At 40.2% G+C, this 22,512-nt stretch overlaps 1 protein-coding gene across 2 annotated transcripts in view; it reads right to left on the reverse strand.

Moving 5' to 3' along the window:
• LOC122782002 (pro-neuregulin-3, membrane-bound isoform) overlaps window positions 1-22,512 on the reverse strand; it is a 389,177-nt gene that overhangs the window by 242,017 nt on the left and 124,648 nt on the right. The gene's annotated exons all lie outside the window — the stretch shown is intronic.

Consider the following 22,512-nt stretch of genomic DNA (forward strand, 5'->3'; position numbering starts at 1 on the left):
TAGCTTGCTCACTATGTGGACCCAGGTCCCAGACCCAACTTTGAGAATAGATTAACGGCGATAATTTTCTTATCGCGCGATAAGAGTCTCGCGTTAACGCAGCACGTTAACGCCGTTAACGGCCCAGCACTAGTTTCAACACTGTTAAAGAGACATCTCAAGCTGTGTCGTTTATTAAGATGCAGAAAGGGAAAAATACAGTATTTTCTGAGCGCTAAGACGGTGCCATTTGTGCCTCAACCTAACCGAATCCATGACACCAACAAACTATGTATTTATCTCATAACTGGGAGACTTTGTTTACTGTCACTAGTTTCCTTCTGGTGTGCCAGTCATGCTCACCCTGCTCCTAAAACCACAAGTGAATGACTCATGTCAAATACAAAGCTCCTACGCTTTTCTCTTTGTATTTTTACTAACGTGTTATTATTTTGTACTATTACATGGTTAGAACTTTTGTGATAAGGGACATGATAATGAAATCAGAGCAAATGCAGACACACTACGCAGAGAACATGTCTGATGCACGTTTGCTGCCAATTCGCTATGCGGCTTGAGTTGTTTTACAACAGGTTTGCCTTTGAAAATCATTAAAAATATACTCTTAAATACTCTCATTACTCTGTACTCGACTCAATGCCAGTATGAACATGCACATTCATCTTCGTCTTGCGCAGTAAAGCTTTGTTGGATAACAAATTAATGGACTCAGGAAACTAAAATGCTGCACTGCTCTTACTCTGAAACTGGTACATAATGTGTTTTGTTTGTGACGCATGGGACAGGCAGAAATATTGAAGACGTCTATTTTGCAGTAAAACGTATCCATGTATTATCAGAGAGTGACACCTGAGATTCTAAAGAAAACGCAGCTCCACACAGAAAGGTCCTCAGTCAACCCGGACTGCAAACCGGTGACCTTCTGTTGTGAGGCAACAATGCTAGCCACTGCCCTACTGTGTTAAGATATGTGCCTTAATGAAAAGAGGAGACCAGACCTTAAAATATAGTTAACATTTTGATGGTATTTTAACCAATAGCACATTTTACTCTGAATAGTGAAGTGAAGTTTGACAAAAAGCCATACAATTCAAATCCTAACTTCATTTTTCGCCAATAATTGCTCAGCACGATCCAAGACAGTGAATGAGGACTGTTGGAAAATGCATTACATTTTCCTACCTCCTTTGGTGCTTCATGCCCCTCTGCCTGGCCTTTTAAGCAGTCCTTCATGGCCAGAGCGTGGCCCCAACTGCAGATATAATATAATCCTACACCTCTCGTGTTACAGAGCAGAAAGACGTGCACAGAATAAAAGATGGGGAAAACGTGAGAGGTAACATAATCTAATATGATCTGTGAACCGTGGACCTCCTGCTGCTCTTATGTGGTGGGTGTTGTCTGTGGAGATTGGCAATATGTGTCTCCATCTTTTCATTAGTTGACTCCACTTTCTGTCTTTCGAGTTTCATAGATTGGCTTTAATACAATGTAACCAGCATTTTAACTGAAATGAAGGTGGACTTACAGTGACATCGACAGTGAAATCTCACACTAGAAAACTGGCATTTAGTATAACAAGTATAATACTAAATTTAAATACTAAATTTATTTAGTATAAATAAATAAAATACTTCTTGATTGTGACTCCCTGATTCATGTTTTTTTACTCCACTCATAGCTCCAAATATAGTAACAGATAATCCCGAATGTGTCTTAAATATGAAAAAGTACAAGTACAAGCTCTCAATCTCAACCCAGTCCACTCATATGATCTGTGCTTTTTTTTCTTTGTTCCTTAATAACATATTGTTCATGCAACATAATTTACAAACATCAACATAGCTGATGCAGCTTGTTGCTACTGCTCCAGCTCTTTTTCCTGTGAAGCAATTTCCCTGCGGGGATCAATAAAGTATTTCTGATAATGACCTAGGGATTGAAACACCTCCTATATTTAAAATCGAGTGAAAAGTAGGCTAATTTTCCCATAAACCTCCATTCAAATAGAGTTATTTTTGCAACCTGTGGTATGATCCCCTGGCGTTTATTCAATAAGTTGTTACTTCCTGCGTAGACTCACGGACTCGCTAATAACAAATCATGATCTATGATTTGTAATTAGCACTGGCAGCCTAGCGTACAATCCCTTAACAATAAAGTTAACATGGTAGGAAAGCAGCATTACGCCTGAGCCACACTGGATGCATGTGCAGCGTGTGACGGCTGCACTTCTGATCTGTGGGTGCGTGTCTGTTACATGACTGTGGCAGAGCTGCTGCTATGTTGTACACAGGGTGCAACTCTGGCATGAATAATGCAGTATCATTTTAAAATATGCGTATGCATGCACATAAATGCCAGGACTCTACAGTATGAAAGTTGTGCATCAACTGTCCTGTGGGAATTTCAAATAAAAGATATGTTTAATGTTTGAGTTCACTGAGGAGCACATTCAGTCTTTTTTATGTGACATTTATGGTCATGATTATCAATATGGACTGATATGAAAATGTTGTGTCCTGACAACATTTTTGGCCAAAGCATCCGGCTCTACTATCTCCCCATACATCTATCTGGACAAGTATTGGCAAAATAAAAAGAAAGCAGTCATGCTTTCTGCCTGACTGCACTCTAAATTTAGCTACCGCTGCAATGCAGGTGACAACCTAAAGCCAGCAACAACATATTCTCTTCTGCCTCTCTCATGCTCTCCCTCACACACACACACACACACACACACACTCACTGCCGACGGACCAGCAGAGAGGCAACAAAAGCATCACAGCTGTTTCTGTAGCAAAATGAAATGGCACTCTACTCAGGACTCAAAACTCAGACTTATCTTATTTACCGTCATTTGCCATTGGCCTGTAACGCGGTCAGACGTTGCGTCATGTGTTGAAATAAAATATGCGCTCGTGTGCGTGAAATGTTAATACGGTGGTTGCATTTCTGTCCTGCATCCTCCCTCTATTTCTTTACTCCACACACTCCACCACAGTGCAAGATTGGTGACCGAAAAAGGTAGAATTTTATGTGTGCCAATGGAGAGAAGGAAGTAAGAGAATCTGATTAATGCACATTTCCTCTTTATATATTCATGACTATTTCCTGGAGTCCATTAGAAAGACATGACTTATTCAAGTGGAGGTTTTGATTGAAGTTCTGTCTGTCTCTGCCGTTGACTTGCCCATCTTTCATTTTCCAATTGTCCTTTCTTTTGTCTCTGCCTTTCTGTGGGTCTGATCTCTGTCCTCTCTCTGTTCTCCAAAAGCCACCCAGCTCTCCAATCAATCAAAACACTCCAGAATGAAAGGGTGTGACAGATTATATTCATTCAGCACCACTTAGCCTGGTGTGGTTGTATGAGAGTAAGGGTTTGACCCTCTCTGAACTTGGGATGAGAGATGGTTTGGTTGTGCGAAAAAGCTATTTGAATATTCAGTGTGTAATTTGTCAAATATTCAAAACTCCAGGGGATGACAGCTTGTGATAGTAATGCAGGGTTCACAGCATGTTGAGCAACCATGAAATGCATTCAAAGACCCTCATCAATGTCATCACTAGAAACGTTACATTACATGTCATTTAGCAGACGCTTTTATCCAAAGCGACTTACAATGGAATTCAGTACAATCAGCCAGGGGTGGAATTGAACTTGCAACCATGATGTCTTTCACACACAGGGTACTGGTCTTAACTACTGAGCCACTGCACCCCCGAGAAAGATTGTTTTATTTATGCAATCATCGATAAAACACTTGTTTGGTATCTTGCCATAAATAGTCAGAGTAACTGATGCAAACAATTGAATAATCAAATACTCATACCGATGAGTATTCATGACCATCATTTGTTATGGATCTGGCAAGTTAGGTGTAATGATTTGTGGCTGTTGCTGCAGTCCTTACTGCGCGCTTTCCTGTGAGGTCATACTTATGCATTCACAGCACAGCTGAACTATTTTTAGGAGCCTAGCATTTCGGTTCAGTTTGAGGAGTTACAACTGTAAAAGTGCCTAAATGTTCTACATCACTCCACTTTCATTCTCCCCCCAGTGTTCAAAAGCATTCCTCCCAAATGTGTCTGGCTCAGTCTGCAGCCACAGGGATGCAGTGATCACAGTCTCACATTGATTCACAATATTTACTGTGAAACAAACACGGAGGATGTGATGTTTGGCTCTCTTTGACGATGGCCATAGTAACATGGCCGGTGTCTCCACCGAGTCGAGCCTTAACTGGAGGGCAGGTCAGAGTTAAATTGCAAGTTAACACAAGCAGAGTAAGTGCAAGGGAAAATGCATAAAGAGCAACTGAGTGGGAGGAGGAATTTTTTCAGTCATCGTGGCTTAGTCCATTTCCTGCATATATTTCAAGCAAGAATTGTAATGGCATGGGTAAAAAGTCAGCGTCTCATTAAATATGTTTCTTCCATGAAATGAACTGATTCCCTGTGCCAACAACTAACCTCTGACATGGAGGCTTGCTATCACAGCATGACAGTAACAAAAATGATTTTAGCCACGTGCCAAAGGGCTCACCTTTAGACAGGCTTTTGTGATAAACAACTAAAGTTTGTAAACGGTGTCCTCTTCTTTACCAAAGTCCACAGAGAAAATCCAGATTTTAGCTCACGTTTTTTGTACCGCTGCCTCATTTAGCAAGTTTGCCCTTCGAGGCAGTTTGTGATGTCGGGCTATAGAAATTAGGGATGCACGATATATCGGCATTAATATTGTTATCATTTTTCAACATATCGGCATCGGTCCAATGAGTAAAACTGCACCGATTTAACAACCGATGTTTATACCCGTCTAATTGCTGTTTGTGTAGGGGAGGGGGGGCCATGCGGCATTTGTTTGGGCATATGACAGCGTCAGTGACGCAAGCGCAGCACAAGATGTGTGTGTGTGTTGAGGAGAGAGAATGTCAGCGGTGTGGGCGATTTTTCAGGGCGTCAATAGAAGATACGCGAAAAGCATTATGCAACACTTGCAAAGTCGAGGTAATGCGAGGAGGGTTCCGTGTCAAGTCATTGAATTCCACAAATTTGATCATGTCATTTGAAAAACCGCCACCCAGAAGTACACAAACAACGGCAGGAAGCTAACGCTAGTAACATTAGGCGGCAGACAAAAAGAAAGCAGCGCAGCTGGGACTCGACCAAAGGAAGACATTGGTCAGGGCAATAACGATCAAGGTAATGGAAATGATTGCTCTTGACGACCAGCCGAGGGTTCCGACGGTTGATAGCGCATATTGAACCCCGCAACAACCTGCCAAGTCGGCGCTACTTTTCCGATGTTTTGCAATTGAATAAATATCTGGTTGCCATGAATACTGGCAAGTTTGATAAAGTATTTTAACATGTTTTCTTTATTATGGCAGCTCTTAGTAGAGCTTGTCAGGTATTGTTTCTCGTATCTGTTGTGTAGTTTTATTGTGAAGGGAAGTGGCGCGGTTGTTGTTGCCGGGAGGAAGGGTTGTTGACTTTATTTACGTACCCAGTATAGATGCCCTTATCTCGGTTACAGTAACTTTGGCAGGGTATTTTTTTTATTTACGTTCACGTTTGTAATTTATGATCCAAACTTTCTCACATGAGTTTAGTGAGTTGAGGGAGTTAAACTGTACTGTAATTTAGTTACACACTTGCTACAAGTGGTAAAGGTTTCTAAAAACCTTCACTTGTAGTTGGTTACTTGTGTCTTATGTGACCTTGTTATTTGGAGGTAAAACATGTTTTGAAAATAAAGGAAGACATTCAAAAATTCAGCTTGCATGATTTTCATTCTGTACAAACTTTTATCATCTCAGAAACTTTTTTTTTAAAACATATATCGATATCGGTAGATATCGGTTATCGGCCATAGCAGCAACATTAATATCGGTATCGGCGGAAATAGTCATATCGGTGCATCCCTAATAGAAATCAAATTGAATTGAATTGAACTCAGTGATGGAGGCAGCAGTGGACCAACATCTCCTGTTTGTGCAGTGATGTAAAATCACTGATGGAATGTTGATTTGCGTACAGAGCATCACAAACTTCAATTTCCAGTTGGAAAAAGCTGTCCGACAACTTCCCTAATTCATTCTTCCATGTGTCCTACTGGTTTTCAACACACATGTGTCTACGCGTTGCTTGAGTTTGCCGACAGCTAAACCGTTCTGCTTTAGGATGCTATTTTGTTCTCCCTTGCAAGACAAAGCACTGTGAATTTGCACACTTTTTATTTTTTGCACCCCTTGCTTATTTGCCATGAACAGCTTCTTCAAAGACTGCATGATGATCGCCAGACATCATCTTTGGTAGGCTATAATTAAATTATTCAGATCTTCCTGTTCCAAATGTTGAGTAAACATATTTTTAAGAGCTCTCTGCATGGACGGAATAATTTGGGAACATGCACAGTCACTATATCGGTTTGAGTATAATTGTTGGCCTAATTAAGACTTTGAAAGTTAGGCAACTCATGAGGGAGTCTTTGTAAAAGTCAGTATTTCATGTGCCCTTAAGCAAGAGCCTGAATAGAACCGTGTGGTCATGTTCAGAAAGCAAAATGAGAACTGAGAGCAAATCCAGTATCACTTAAAATAAACCTGATAGTGATGCTTGGTGAATTGGTTCTCAAAAGCTTATCAGATGTAAACTAGACAGGCTTTACCTCTAAGTCTGCTCCCTCCAGTGTGCCACAGAGGAATTACTTACAACTGCACACAGCACTAAGGATTACCACAGCAGCCACTTATTTCAGAAAATGTCTGGTAAATATATATACTTATCCTTCTCCTTGGAAACCTGGAGAGAAATTATCCTTTTTCCACTGGACTTTGCCTTCAGATTAAGATGGGATGGACTTAATTGGCACTCTGCTCAGCAGCAGGGTGCCTCTCCTCTGCAAGAACATCAATAGAAAGCTTGGACCTCTTAAGGTTCGGCGTTACGGTTCTCCTGGAAACCTCACAGCTATGGGAGTCTAATTGGAATCCCTTCATACAAAGTGTATGCAGATCAGGTGGGTCATTTTCAGGCCACATTCCCAGACGGGAATATTCACGTTTACAACACTACCTATACTTCTTACATGCTGCTGCCAGATTGTGCACAGGAACTGGAAGGAGATACCATCAGATCTCACCTCACTACACCATTCAACTAATCCCCACTGAGGCTAACTACACCTGATTTTGAATAATGCCAAGAAGTGGGCTAGGACCTACACCTTGAAACTTACAGGCTGGGTTTTTAACAACTCTGATAATATGTATCAAAGCTATGTGTATCTAGACACTTCAATTTTGTGTCAGTGTTGGATGTGTGTGGTTGCTGTATAAATACATGTTTACTGGCTTACTATAGATCAGGCCAACTGTGAGTTTCCTATTTCTCTGATGAGACATTATGCAGTAAAATACAGTTTAAGTTGAGAAAAAAAAAAGAACTAAATGCCATTCAACTTTCTGCAAACTTTTCTCGGAGGAAGCAGAATTGGCACTATCTCTCTTTGACTGCCAGGGCTGCTGGGAGCCTTGAGGGACACTAGACAGTCTGTGGGTAGCACAGGGAGGCAGATGGCCCGCAATCCTATTACACAGCTCCTTATGCAATCTTTCTATTACACACTCGCACTTGCAGATACACACATGACATGTGGCATGCACACTGCACAAAATAGACGCCGCTATGCCACTGTTTTGTCAGTGTTTAAATGGAGACTGTCCTCGCTACAGAAACAGTTTCAGTTAACTTCGGGTGGCATTTTGACACTGGAAATATATCACCCTATCTCCAGTCGGAAGTTTTAAGAAGTTTGGCAACACTACAAACAAACTAAACAGATGGGAGATGATCATCTGAGAAACTTAGGCAATTAAGGCATATCAACAATGGTTTTACACTAGAGCAGTCCCTCTAGAGACTGGGTCAGGAAATTTATTTTGGGGCACACAAATAAATTATAATAAATGATTTGTTTTCTGGCCTTTTTTAAGATTCATGTGTGTATTTTTTTAAATAAAAAGCAAAAAAACGACATTATGGTCAATTTATCAAGCACATTTTTTCTAAGAAATGGCTGGTTAACTTATTAAAACTAATAGGTGTTACAGAAATGGCACTAGAAATAGTCAGAACTGTTTTCACAATCACAATATTGTGACACCTGACACAAGCCCATCACAAACTTGACATGGTGATAATTGATTCAAAAGATCATTATTATTATTATTATTATTATTATTATTTACACAACAATGCCATACAATTTGTAGTGTCAGTCTGATACCAATACCACATTCACCAGCTATTAATATCAGTATCAGTCCTATACAGTGTTTTTGCAAATTTTAACTGGTACATTTAAGTTGTATCTTAAAATGAATCCACAAAGCTTATATGACGAGATTACTGCAGATGTGCATTCCTAACTTCCATTGTGGTCACATGACATTGGCGCTACATACAGTATCTGTCTTTCGCAGCCTGTCAAAAAAATAAAAGTTGCAATTTTGCACAGTGACATTACACGGCAGATGTGAATGCTATACTGTTTGGTAATGATTGGGTGTCTAACTTTATCTGTGTCATATTATATAGAAAATATGTTGCCATTCAATTATTACATTTTGGTGCCTAAGGAGTATTAGGGCCAGTGGGCATGCACAAATCGATTCCCCAAAGGACAAGAGGAAGACAGGCTTAACATGTGTGTTGTACTTTGAAAGGCCGGTGCTTATATGTCAAGAAGATCTAAGTGCATGGATTAAATATGAGAGCAGAAAGATTCTCTGTGTTTGAGTGTGAGGATATAACCGGCTAAAACAAAAGAATTTTACCATAATGTGTAATATTTTTTTGTCAAAACTGATTTAATAACATTAGCATCAGAGAAAAGCATCATTCAAAAATCAGTCTCCAGGACCAAATATTGATATTGATACTTTATTTAACACATTTAATCACAATGAATGTATATCGCCTGTATGGATTTACTTTTTGTCAGTTTCTATTTTCAGTAATTCTTCCATAATTGTGTAACCATGTTTGGGACTCCATCCTTGAATCCTGTATCACTGCAGTAAAGTTGGAGTGACGGGTGTTTAGAGCTGTAGTTCAACCCAGGGTTGTGCCCTTGCCACATGGGCGTTTGTCTTGTCTTTAACATCCATCATGAAGCTTCTCTCTAACTCTGTAATGTTTCAGCAGTGCATGTTGTGATACAATACGACAATTCACAGCCTCAGCATTGGATTAGCAAATAGAAAAATGTCTCGTTTGCTAGTTTTAAATACCAACAATAACAGCCTTTGCATGTAACAGATCGTGTCTAACATGTACGAGTAAGAGTCTGTTACAGAGTCAACACAAATATGATTATGAGTAACATAGAGAGGGAATGTAGTTAGCCTCAAATGAGCATGTACTACACACGCTCACAGCTAAACTGTTTGACTCTGAATAGGCTGAATAAGTGTTTCCCGTCATTTTGTGGTAGAGTGATGTACATACACAGCTGTGCTCCAGCGATAGCCTCTTGTGCCTGTGAGCCCAGAAACTGGAGTGCTTGTACTGTACACCCCCTCAACGTACACACATTGTTCCCAGGCAAGTAAACATGGAAATAGCTCCGAGCCAAACTGCTCGTATTCCAACGGGCCATGGTTCAAGCTTAAAAGGCATTTTATGGCTCTTGCTAATACACTATATCCACAAAGTACAAAGCCATAGTGATAACATTCATAATGTGCAAACAAACAAATGCTGTGTATTGCTGCATAGCCTCATTTTAAGTAAATCAGTGTGATGAGTATGACCCTAAAGCTAATTAATGTTGGAGCAACATAATGCCATCATTATTCACAGTCCATTACGTTGATGGATTGGTGATATTGTTGGCCCCGTCCCTTCCCGTTATGTAATGTTGCTATAAGGCAAGGTTTACTAAATTAACTCTGAAAAATAATGATCTGAGCAGCTGTCCACACGAAAACCAGTCTAGGTGAATCCACTAAAAGTTTTTTATCGTATCAGTGTTTTCATTAAACTGCATTTCTATTATTTGAAAACGGTGCGTTTTCAGTAGACAACCAGGATGCTACGTTGGGAAAATTATGATCACACCTCTCTTTTGCATTCCCTGTCACTCCTCTTTGGAATTGTCGTCGTCCTGGTCAAACACTGCGACTGTTCCATTCCACCTCCAATGCGTAGCTACCATTGGTGTTCAAATTAGGGCCGTCAGACTGCATGAGATGGAACGTATCCATGCTGCTACACTTGTCTTGTGTTTGGTCTGTTCACTTTAAATTTATTTTCTTAGTTTCTTGGTTCATCTAATTGAATTGTAAACATTGTAAGACATACTAATTTGAATAAAGCTTTATTGTGCACATGCTCAAAATCTGGTATTTTCTGGTTTTGGTGTACCAAATCCCATCTAGGCCGAGATGATGCTCAGAACGTTTGCTCTTTCAGAGTCAGTGGGAGACCACAGGACCTCAGTCACTCAGGCAGTTGATCAATCATGACGTGAGGAACAGGATGAATGGATTGCTGTGAGCCTTTATGTTCTATTAAGACCCATCAATGTTTCCTTGCAATGTGGGTTTGAGTTTTATCCTTTTTGACAATGCAACTGATAAATGTTTCATGCCATATTTGGGAAGGTAATCTCTCAACGGTGAAGTGAGACAATGAAGGCACTATTGCACTAATGTGTAGTTTGTTTTTTTTTCTTTTTACCGGTGGTTACATTGAGGTTTCCTATACCAAATCCCCCTAATGTGTCTTGCTCTTGCAATGGAACCACACACTGGCAAAACAGATCATAAGCATAAGCATTGTTGGGTCGTTGTTTAAAGATTGTTAAGTAGTTAACGTTTTTTAAATGTATTTTTAATTATGTTTATGTTTTCAATGTTAAAACAACACTCTCTTGTTAAATGCATGTAAGTCACACTGCAGAGTTCTGCAAACATGATTCATGTAAACCTCATTGCAATAAGAAAATGTGACATTTATAATAATGGAGTTGTCTCTCGCTCTCACAGCGAGGGGTAAACTAAAGTTTGTCCAGGGCAAAGGCTAATGGTGCAAAACCCACACAAGACACATGCTGCCATATGTTAACATCATCCCTGTCTTCAGAGGTTGTTCTGCCCTGTGCTGCTTACTTAAAAATGATTTTATCCAACATCCATTAATAATATGAGGTCTTATGAGGGCTATTAGTCTGAGCTGTAAAGTCATGTATATATATATAAGTCCACATGATGCAGCTCTGAAATATTAAGCTGTGGAAACCCAGTGTGACAGGGTGCAGAGGGGATGCCAGTTTTCTACGCCCCTGGGATGAGCACAGTGACCCTGCTGACAAGGTCACGAGACGGGTCATGAGAATCTAAAGCAGCTCCTGAGGGGCTACTCTGTAGCGGCTGCTGTACTCTGACCTTCATGTCAGCAAAAACGAACCACATTTGGAAATCAAATGTGAATCCTTCGCATTCTTATGTATGCATTTATTCATGTATTTGTCAGCTTCTGAGCCAATCAGATTCCCTTTATTGACTTTCTGTCTTACAAACCTGTACTCTGTACTCAGAGTAGTGAGGACTGTGCAAATATCTATCAGTTCCATAAACTGGAGACTGAAAGCAATCTTAGCTGACACCGGGCAAAAGGCTGGACTCAACAGGTTGCCAAGATACAGGATGAATCCATGCTACGCTTACTCCTGTGTAAAACTACATCAACTGTGCGGTTAGCTTTGCTGTCCACAGTAGCCATCCACGCGTCACTAAAATGGAGGAACTGAAAAGACCAGCAACTCCATTTCAGATAGAAAACTCCAGGGCGGCATTTTGAACAACATACTGATGCAGTTGCCTGCATTTCTTCCAATAAATTTGAGATTCAGTGTCACCTAAAATCAGCATCTACTCTTCACCATTGTCATCGCTCATTCGCAGAACTTTCAAAAATGAGGTCGACAAAGGGAAATCTGCTCCCTGTTTACACCACCATAATCCTGTCCAGTGAACATGTACTGTATGGCCGCGTGAAAAGTAAATTTGTAAATGCCGAAGCAGATCACGTCTGTAATACTCGCCTGAAAAAGCAGATGGTTTTTGATCGAAAATGTAATTTTCTAACGAAAGCATAGTCGTATGGATGTAGCCAGATAGATATTCACACTCACACATACACTCTCATTAAGAGTGTGCAATTCGCTTAAGGCTAATCTGCACATCTGTGGACTGTCGGAGGGAGTAGTACCCAGTGTGGAGTACGCAGAGAACATCATTAAAAAAAACAACAAAAAAAAAAAAAATAGAAATACTTTTAGTCCGCCCCCCCCGACAGGTTTTTGGCTAGATTATCTGTCCATACACCCAACGAGTGACCCAACGGACTTCAGACATCATAAATATCGATCCAAACATGGGTAAACCTCACACAAGGGGTCTCAAGCTCAGTCAAGCACCAAAACAGATCAAAATCAGATTAGTTCAGCATTTCCAAGGTTCTCAGCTTTCAGTCTCTGCAACTACGATGCGTGTGTCCATGTGTGGGGGTTATGGCCTCCGGTCAGAGCTGTTACACCACTTGATGCAGTGAGAATGTTCACCTGTCTTCTCTAATATTTCTTTGTCCTTTCTTTCATTGGATTATTTTGTACGTCTTTCATTATTATTTATGTGTATATGTTTTAAATGACGGCTACTAATGAAGATGTGATTGATTTGACAAATATCTCATGGAAAGGATTTGATTACCAATTCAAAATGATATTCAATGTTGCTTCATGATGTCCTTAATGCCATAATTTGGTCACTATAGTTTGCCACAGTCATATATTCATTTCCAGATGAATGAAAAACATCATTTCAAATATTGAAAGTGTGTCTGTTCATAGATCGCCTCTAAATTCTATGTGTAGTAATGCAAACTTACACATATATGTATTATTTATTGCTGAGAAGAACGTAATTAAAGTCAGTGCAATTTGAGATGTGACATTTGTAGAGACGTGTTGGGGTAATCCTACACGAAAAGTGTTCGATTCATTAGGCAGATATGTGAGGAGGGCGAGGTTGCCATGGTAACTGTCTTTCACCTCAGCATGGGGTGGAGTGAGTTTTAGTAGTTCTCAGTGTTCTCAGAACATATGGGTGAGAGGATGGAAATAAAATGTCACTGTGATAGATTTGATTATACGTGGTGAATTTCTGGTACTCATGTTGTTGTGAATTAGGAACATGGATAGAGTTTTTCATGACACTGTGCTCATTAAACATGTACACACTCGTGTGCATCACTGACCCAAAGTGGTAGGTTTTGGATAAATTCAAAGGTCTGACCGAACGTCTCTTTCGATTGACAAAACTATTGACAACTTTCATCCTGAAGCTACACACACATGCTCACCTGGTCAGCATCTCATCCTCTCTGAGCCTCCTTTCATTCACATACTCATCCTCTCCTCTTTCACCCAGCCCTCTTGTAGGAGTTAAAGAACAATAGATGATGAATGAGAGGAACCAGGAGAGCGCTCCGTGAATCACACAGCTCCGCTGATATTGTGGCAACGCACTCTTTCCATCAGCAGCTTCTCCTCCAGCCTTAGCTGGTGAAGTAGATGGCGTTACGCTGAAGTGGGATCACGTTGCCTTGTGAACACCTAGTTGATATTTTCAGTGTAGCTATTTGAAGGAAATGGACCACAGAGAAGGTTCATGGGTGTTGTGAAGGAGGATAGGGCAAGATGGAGACACATGCACTCTGCTGTGGTGGCCCTTAAAGGAAGAAGCCAAAAGAAGAACTTGAATTAAATGGAGGAAATAGATTATCTGTACAAAGAAGGGTTTATTTTTCAAGCATTGCCAGATCTGTTGTAGTGCTCTGTGGTGTCAAAGCAGACCTGTTACTTTATAAATGTATTTAATTGTTGCATTGTTTGTTGCCTGTTTTAACATTACAAAACCACTCTTGCCAGTTTATTCTAATTGGGAATTCAATGATCCCAAAGAAAGTTACCTCACAGATTTAAACGACAGATTCATTTGATTATTTCAGGTCAAAAAAAGTACATTCAACCTGAGGAATTGCAGGTGTTACAGTGCGATTGCCTCCTCTGCTTCATATGGGCTATAGTTGGGTGGGGTGGGCAAACAACGTAATTGAAAGAAAATGCGGTCACTGACTAAAGAAACAGTGATCGGCTTCAAGGAAAGAAGCTGTGGCTTCATCGATTTATTTATTTATTTCACTTCCAGTCTACATGATTAATCCACAGTCTTTTTTCCCCAAAGTCCCAAAGATTTTCCTTTTTTTGTTGCGGTTACACATGTCACACAGCGTCTGGCACTTAATTAATCGCAATTAACATGTTAACTCTGACAGCCCTGTTATTTTAAATAAATCAATTTAATAAAATGTTCATCATAGTGCATTATATTGTCTTATCTTATATTAGAGGAGGGGTGGAGAAACGTGGGTGCAAAATGTTTTATCATTTATCAAAATTGATCAAAATCGATAAATGTACTCGCGATGTGCGATGTACATGTAAGTGCATTTTTTTTTTCTTAGTCGAGGTAGTCGAATGACATGTAAAGCAAACAAGTAATTATAAGCATGTAAAACGCACATCGCGAGTAGAACTTTATAGTTTGGCTTACTTGAAGCACTTACTTAGTTCCAGCTCTTGTTTGTACCCAAATGTTGAAATGCACTTATTATAAGTTGCTTTGGATAAAAGCGTCTGCTAAATGACATGTAATGTAATGTAATAGATATAGATGTATTATCTTTCACAGTGTTTACTGTGCTCCTGCTTTGGCAGTGCTTCACGGTGCATCATTGTGACACATGCTGTTAACAACACGACTGATTGAAGTGGAATTAGGCATCATTTTATTTCTTAATCAATTGTTTTCTTGGTGTTTCTACACCTAATGTTGCCTAAGCATTAGAATAATAACCTTTGGGTTATAGGCTTGTGGAGACATTGCAGGTTTGGGTCCATCGAAATACTTAAAGTTGGGAAACAGTCGTGGTGAAAAGACACAAAATAGGACGTTTGATAGTAACCAGGAAGAAATGACAGTATACTGTACTTTATGAAAGGAAGTAAAGATCATTTATCAAGAGGAGTTTTGGAGCTGTTCTGCCAATTAACATTTACCAGGGTCAGTGGGTTGGTAGACAAACCAACCTTCTCTCTTACACACACACACACACACCCAGACACTGAATGGGAACCTTGGGATAATCAATTTTCCAGCTGTGAGTGTGACTGAGTATTTCAGCTGTGCCGAAGCACTTCCCCCTGCACTGTGTGTGCATCTGTTGTAACTGTTCAAAGTGCTTTGATCCATATTTTCATGTACACACACACACACACACACTGCAGTCACATGCACATGAAGGCTCGGGATCTGAGAGGAGTGACTGGACAAATTGGGTCTGTTAGGATGCTACGGAGTCCAATCCTCCTGAGAAGGCTGTGGGGAGTCAACTGAACTCAAGAGCATCAGGCCTGATAGAAGCTCATTTCATGACCATCACTCCATGAAGCAGTTCTGTGGGCATCCCTGCTCAAGTGTCATTTGACGTTGTTTGACGTCGAAATAATCAAGGCTTTCGTTTGATTCACATCCCACTTGACTGTAATCCATTATCTCATGAGAACAAAACACTTAGACGACGTGATTTGTACAAGTAAAAGCAGAAGAGGCTGGAGCTGCAACAATCTCAGACAAATCCTTGTTGCGGATGTAAACATCATCACAAATAACACTAGCCCTATGCCTACTGCATTAAAACTGGATACCCATACAGCTCAGTTTTTCGAATTGTCGTGAAATTCTGAGATACAAGAACACAGAGCAACTGCTGCAGCTACAGGGCAGAACTTGTTTCCAGTTGACTGCTGGTACAATCTTAAAAACAGTGGAATCCTTTGACATAATTCTTCATACGGTGCATGAGGATCACTTGAGCTTCACTTTACAGAACATCTTTTATTAGGCGTGGTATTCATGACACAGCCAACGCAGCCTGATCAAACAAGACATTGAGTTCCCATAGGCTCCAGAAGTAATGTATGTGTCAGTTACAGGCTTATGAGCTTCTGGTCTGATGTGACAAACTATGCTTTTCTTCTTTGTTTCACTGGTTGTAATTTTGTTTCATTACAGACTCCAGTCTTCAATGCACAGAAATGCTTCTTTTTTTTTTTCATGGATCAATGCAGCAGTGTGAAAGACTGTTCTTTGTTAAAGCACGTTATATATCAGTTATATGATTACACAAATTGAGGTAAGATAATCCTTTATTAGTTTCATATTGTGGAAATGTACAATGTCACAGCAGCAAAGATAGTAAAGGTAATAAAAAATAAACATGCATTTTCACATCTGATGCATGTACTATACTTTTCTACTTTTTTTGTATGTAACCAATTATTGAACATTTATTTACACCAACCAGACAAGTTTAAGATATGATTTATTAGTTCCACAACTGCCATATGGGAATAAATCATTTTCTGGTTGATGTGGACAGAGTTATGTAAAAACGAGGTAGAAAATGGCCTATGAGTTCATCCATATATTATCTACCACTTTATCCTCCTGGGTCGCGCGGAGTGTTGTGCCGATCTCAGCTGACATAGGGCGATAGGTGGGGTACAACCTAGACCAGGAGTGCCCAACCAGTCGATCGCGGTCTATTGGTAGATCGCGGACTGATCCCAAGTCGACCACGAGGGGTGTTGGAATAATAAAAAAAAATATTTATTTTATTTAATTATTTTTTTAACGTATATGCGTTATGTGGCGTGGGCAAAAAAAGGGAACCTGGAGCGGCATTTTAAAATAGTACACGGGAGCTACGAGAGGGATTTCCCTACAAAAACGCCTTTAGACACAAAAGTCCGGACTATTGCCTCCTATCGCGTCAGCCACGTCCTTGCTAAGCACAAGAAGCCATTCAAAGACGGCGATATGGTGAAGGAAGCCTTTCTCGAGGCAGCGGACAGCCTTTTTGAAATGACGAAATAAAACGGAGATCGTGAGGGCCATTAAAGAAGTGCAACTCTCCCGACAGGCAGAGAAGCAGAGACAGGGAGAGAGAGAGACAGGGAGAAGCAGAGACAGAGAGAGAGAGACAGAGAAGCAGAGACAGAGAGAGAGAGGGACAGGCAGAGAAGCAGAGACAGAGAGAGAGGGACAGGCAGAGAAGCAGAGACAGGAAGAGAGAGGGACAGGCAGAGAAGCAGAGACAGGAAGAGAGAGGGACAGGCAGAGAAGCAGAGACAGAGAGAGGGACAGGCAGAGACAGAGAGAGAGACAGGCAGAGAAGCAGAGACAGAGAGAGAGAGAGACAGGCAGAGAAGCAGAGACAGGGGAGAGAGAGAGAGACAGGCAGAGAAGCAGAGAGAGAGAGGGACAGGTAGAGAAGCAGAGACAGGGGAGAGAGAGAGACAGGCAGAGAAGCAGAGACAGAGAGAGAGAGAGGGACAGGTAGAGAAGCAGAGATAGAGAGAGAGGGACAGGCAGAGAAGCAGAGACAGGGAGAGAGAGAGACAGGCAGAGAAGCAGGGACAGAGAGAGGGACAGGCAGAGAAGCAGAGAGAGAGGGACAAGAGAAGCAGAGACAGAGAGAGAGGGACAGGCAGAGACAGGGAGAGAGAGAGGCAGAGAAGCAGAGAGGGACAGGTAGAGAAGCAGAGACAGAGAGAGAGGGACAGGCAGAGACAGGGAGAGAGAGAGACAGGCAGAGAAGCAGGAGACAGGAGAGAGAGAGACAGGCAGAGAAGCAGAGACAGAGAGAGGACACAGAGAGACAGAGAGAGAGGGGACAGGCAGAGACAGGGAGAGAGAGAGACAGGCAGAGAAGCAGAGACAGGAGAGAGAGAGAGACAGGCAGAGAAGCAGAGACAGGGAGAGAGAGAGAGGCAGAGAAGCAGAGACAGAGAGAGAGGGACAGGCAGAGAAGCAGAGACAGAGAGAGACAGGCAGAGAAGCAGAGACAGAGAGAGGGACAGGCAGAGACAGAGAGAGAGACAGGCAGTCCCTGTATATTTTGTATATTATATCCACCTGTTTTGTATTTTTCTGTTTGGTTGATATTAAGGTCAGTTACACACACATTATCCCTCATGCACACCTTACACTACTGACTGCACTGACATTCACACTATATTTATATAGTAAGTATAGTAATTAGTAATTATATAGTAAATATGTAGCTGTTCATTTCGTAATGTGACTTTTGTTCGATAAAGGACTTTGTTATTCCTTAAAGTGGTGTATCTCCCATATTTGTCATGGTAAATATGGTTTGACTGGTAAATCTCGGGAGGTTGGCTTCTTGGGTTAGGGTTAGTAGATCTTGGGTCAAAAAAGGTTGGGCCCCCTGACCTAGACAGTTTGCCAGTCCATCGCAGGGCCACACACACAGACATAGAGACAAACAACCATTCACTCTCACATTCACACCCATGGTCAATTTAGAGTGACCAATTTACCTAGAACATGCAAATTCCATGCAGAAAGGCCCTTGTTCCTACCGGGGCTCAAACCCAAGTCTTCTTGCTGCAAAGGCAAGAGTGCTAACCACTACACCAACCGCGCGACCCGCCTCTGAGTTCAGTGTTAAAAAAAAAACTAAAATACTGCCTCTGTCGAATGACTCAGACATAGAATGCTTTTCTTGTTACTTTTATTTTTTACATCTCTATCTGAGTTTATTTAAAAAAGACTCTGGTGCTTTGCACTTCTAGCTGCAGCCAAAATATCAATTATGTAAAGAGTGCCACCAAGCCATCATAAACGGCTCACCTTAAGTAGGAGAAAAGTGGGAGTTGAGCTCCCATGAAAATAGTAAAGTTGTGGGTTGCTGCCAAAACACTGCCCAGCAAATATCCGAAAAAAAGTGCCAGAAATGTACCGTTTGACTGTCAGAGAGGGCACAAAGTGAATTCAATGAAAATAAGGAATCCCATTTCACCATTGCATGATGATATTTTACATAAATTCAAAGTATATAATAAAATAACATATAATTCACTATAAAAAAAAGAAAACATATTTACAAATGCAAAATTAGCCTACAATTACCAAAAACAAACACTTAAGTTGCCACATGAAATTGATTGAAGGGCTGCATCTGCCATAAACGGATACAGTTGGATCAATTTTAAAACGGATTATTTGACAGACAATGTGTTAAATTAGGTACAAAGTTCAGGGTACATCTCAGACCTTGCTATAGTACAATGGTTAAGGCATGAAACTTAGTTCCTGTGCTTTGGAAAGTTAATTTCACGACGTATTACCGTGAACTTTTGCACCTGGTGAATATTTCACTGTTACTCACTTACTGCCCAGTTGAACTGCTCTTTACTGCTCTTCTGTAGTGCTCTTTTTCATCTTTAAAAAAAAAAAAATATATAGTATATATACTGTGTATATATACGATACGTACTTTTGACTGTTTTACTGTTTCACTTAACTTTTACTGTTTTACTGTTTCACTTAACTTCTTACTGTTTCACTTTTTTTTTATTTATTTATTTTTTATTTATTTTTTTAAACTTTGTATGCTTGTATGCACCTATGTCACCAGAACAAATTCCTTGTATGTGCAAATCATACTTGGCAATAAAGCTCTTCTGATTCCGGTATAAATGCCCGAATGTTCCTTTCAGACACTTCAGGGGCCTGACCTGCTACTGTCGCTCTCAGTCCATGACCACAAGCTCTGAGAGAAATTCTGCTCAACTGCAGAAGCAGAAGCAGACAGCAAACGTGCTCTATACCTGAGTGTTAAATCTCATTTCAGTGAAGCCCCAGCTCGGACTTGCTTGCTTTTTCTTAAGTACATGCGTTGCACTTAAATGTTAACCAAAGCACTGGCTTGTCCCGTGGAGATAACAAGGTTTTAAATGAAGTAATTTTCAGCTCCAAATCAGGAACTGCTCAAGTGTTGAAATCTTTTAAAGCGTAATAATGAAATACCTATGCACTTGTGTGGCTCAGATTTTCTGCACAATGATTACGGCGGCGTGCAGACAGAAGTTCGTTACGAGTATTAGTAGTGCAGCTGGCGTCTTCGAGCAATTCGCTGGCTATTCTCTGATCCATTCTCATAACGCATTAAAGTTAAATTCCCCCAGTGGAGCTGCGGCTTCTGAGACAGAGCATAGAGCCAGTACTCCAGAGACACAATCCACCTTTATCAGTCTGCCTCGACCATTTCTCCTTCTCATGAAAAAAAACAAAAACAGAAAAGAATGAATTTAAGACTTTAAAACCTTATGGATTTTCTCCAAAAGGCCAACAAATAGTGAGAGCAATAAAAAAAGTGAAGAATTGTTCAATTGCTGCTAGTTTCATCAGTGTACTTTTGTGACCCACTGTATTTTGTAGCTATGATGTAATGTTTTATGAGTAAATAATTCCACTTCATTTTTTTCTTCAATTCTGTTTCTGTTTGTGTAATTTTGTTTTTGTCTTAAAATGCAACTTAATATAAGCCAACAACATAAAAAGTATGTACGCAACACATTATGCTATTATTTTTACAATGTACTTTAGATGTTCAGGCCACGCCCCCTCCTTGTTTGCAGGATTTCACGAGAAATGGCTATGGCTTAGCTTTCCTAGAGGAACACAGACACAAAGTCCTGGACAAAGTCTCATCTGACTCTGCTTTTAATTATGGAGTTAATTTTAATTTCAGACAAATCATGACAAATTCCACATTGAACAGTTGATTCCATCTTTTTGTCCACATTTTTGACATTTTTGCAGAAATCACAGAGCCCTAAATTTGATGAGCGATGTTAAGACACAAATTGCAGCACTGACTAAATCTTCAGCAGCAGCTGGATGGACTTCATTTTCTGTGCCCACTTTATTTATGATGCACAAAAGCATGGAGTGCGTCACTGTGGAAAAAGGCTTTAAGACAGCAGAGACAGCAGAGACAGGACGCCTGTATACTGTCGCAGCACCACACGTTCATATTCACAGTGCAAAAAAAACATATGAAATATTTATAAACCCTCTTGAGGATCACAAAATGCCTGTTAGCCTGCAACTCCCGAGAGGCATGAAACAAAATATGTGTTTTGTTAATATCAATGCATGGAGTGAAAGTAATATGGCAACAGCATTACTTCTCCTTTTTTTTTTTATTAATTGTTTTTTGTTTTTTTTTCAAATTGCAGAGTATGAGGAAGATATATGTCTGTAATGAGCCAATCAATTCATTAGAGGGCACATATATCAGGGTGGTTTATTTTAAAGAAAGCAATTTAGCGCAGCATCACTGTGGTAGTAAAATGAGGCCTCTTTTTCATTAAAAGTGTTTTGGTTTTTTTTCACTTACAATAACAGCAATTCAATTATTGATTTATTCATACATGCTACAAGAGGGGGCTGTGTTATAGTGGTGAAGGTGGAATGGTGAGGGTGAATTAGCCTCATGGCTGAATATATAATCATATTAGAAATAAAAATATGAATACACATTAATTGTATGTTTTCTGGCTGCAATGATTTAAGCCAGCATACATTTGCAGCATGTTATACAGTTGTTTCACTGCAACTGTAGTTACTGATTCAACTATTGACTCTATACAGCCCCTATGCTTTCCGGTGGTATTGCTCTGTTACGTCTGTCATCGTAAGCTCCCCTTCTAGGAACACAATGACAGATACAATTAACGCAAAGTCTGGAGGAAAGACTCCGTCTGTCTCTGTCTTTTGTGTAGAGTTTAAATGAACCTTTAGTCTTCTGTGGATCAGCTTCTTCTGTTATTTCCAGGTTTAGTCCAGGGTAGAGCACAGACAACACTGTTCCTCACCATCTACCAGCAGAAGTACTTTGACTCCCAATGTGTTAGTCCAACTTTGACACATATAATTTACTCAGTTTCAGTCTGACTGATGATTTTAGTAAATTTGGACATTTCTAATGTCTTCTAAAGGTATGGAATGTCACACTATTCAAGAAAATTAATGACTGTGTTAAAAAATAACAAACTGTCACTGATTGCACTGACTAATATAAAAATTGGAATAATGTATTTCCATTCTTCTTCAATTAACTAATGACTACCTAAATTAGTGGTGTATCTATGGTGGCAGCAGCAGTAGCATACATTTCATTAGTGAGCTGTGTGTGTGTGTGTGTGTGTTTGCAGAAGTAATGACATTTACAAGGATTCTTGAATGCATCTTGCAGCTGCTCCTCTCAGCTACATGCTATGGACCCCCCATAAGTGATGAAATTTACCGGGGTTTCTTGAATGCATCTCAAATTCTCCGGTGAGATTACCACCCTGTGGACCCTGAATTACTCTCACTAGCTCTTACGTACTGTATTTTGTTTTTTGTTAGTCTCTTATTGCCTATGCAAAGTACACAACCCACACATAATTGCATCCTGCCACAGCTAAACTACTATCTTGCATTGTGTTTTTTTTATGGG

This window comes from Solea senegalensis, linkage group LG15 (genome assembly GCF_019176455.1).
Source record: "Solea senegalensis isolate Sse05_10M linkage group LG15, IFAPA_SoseM_1, whole genome shotgun sequence".
Lineage (NCBI taxonomy): Eukaryota > Metazoa > Chordata > Actinopteri > Pleuronectiformes > Soleidae > Solea > Solea senegalensis.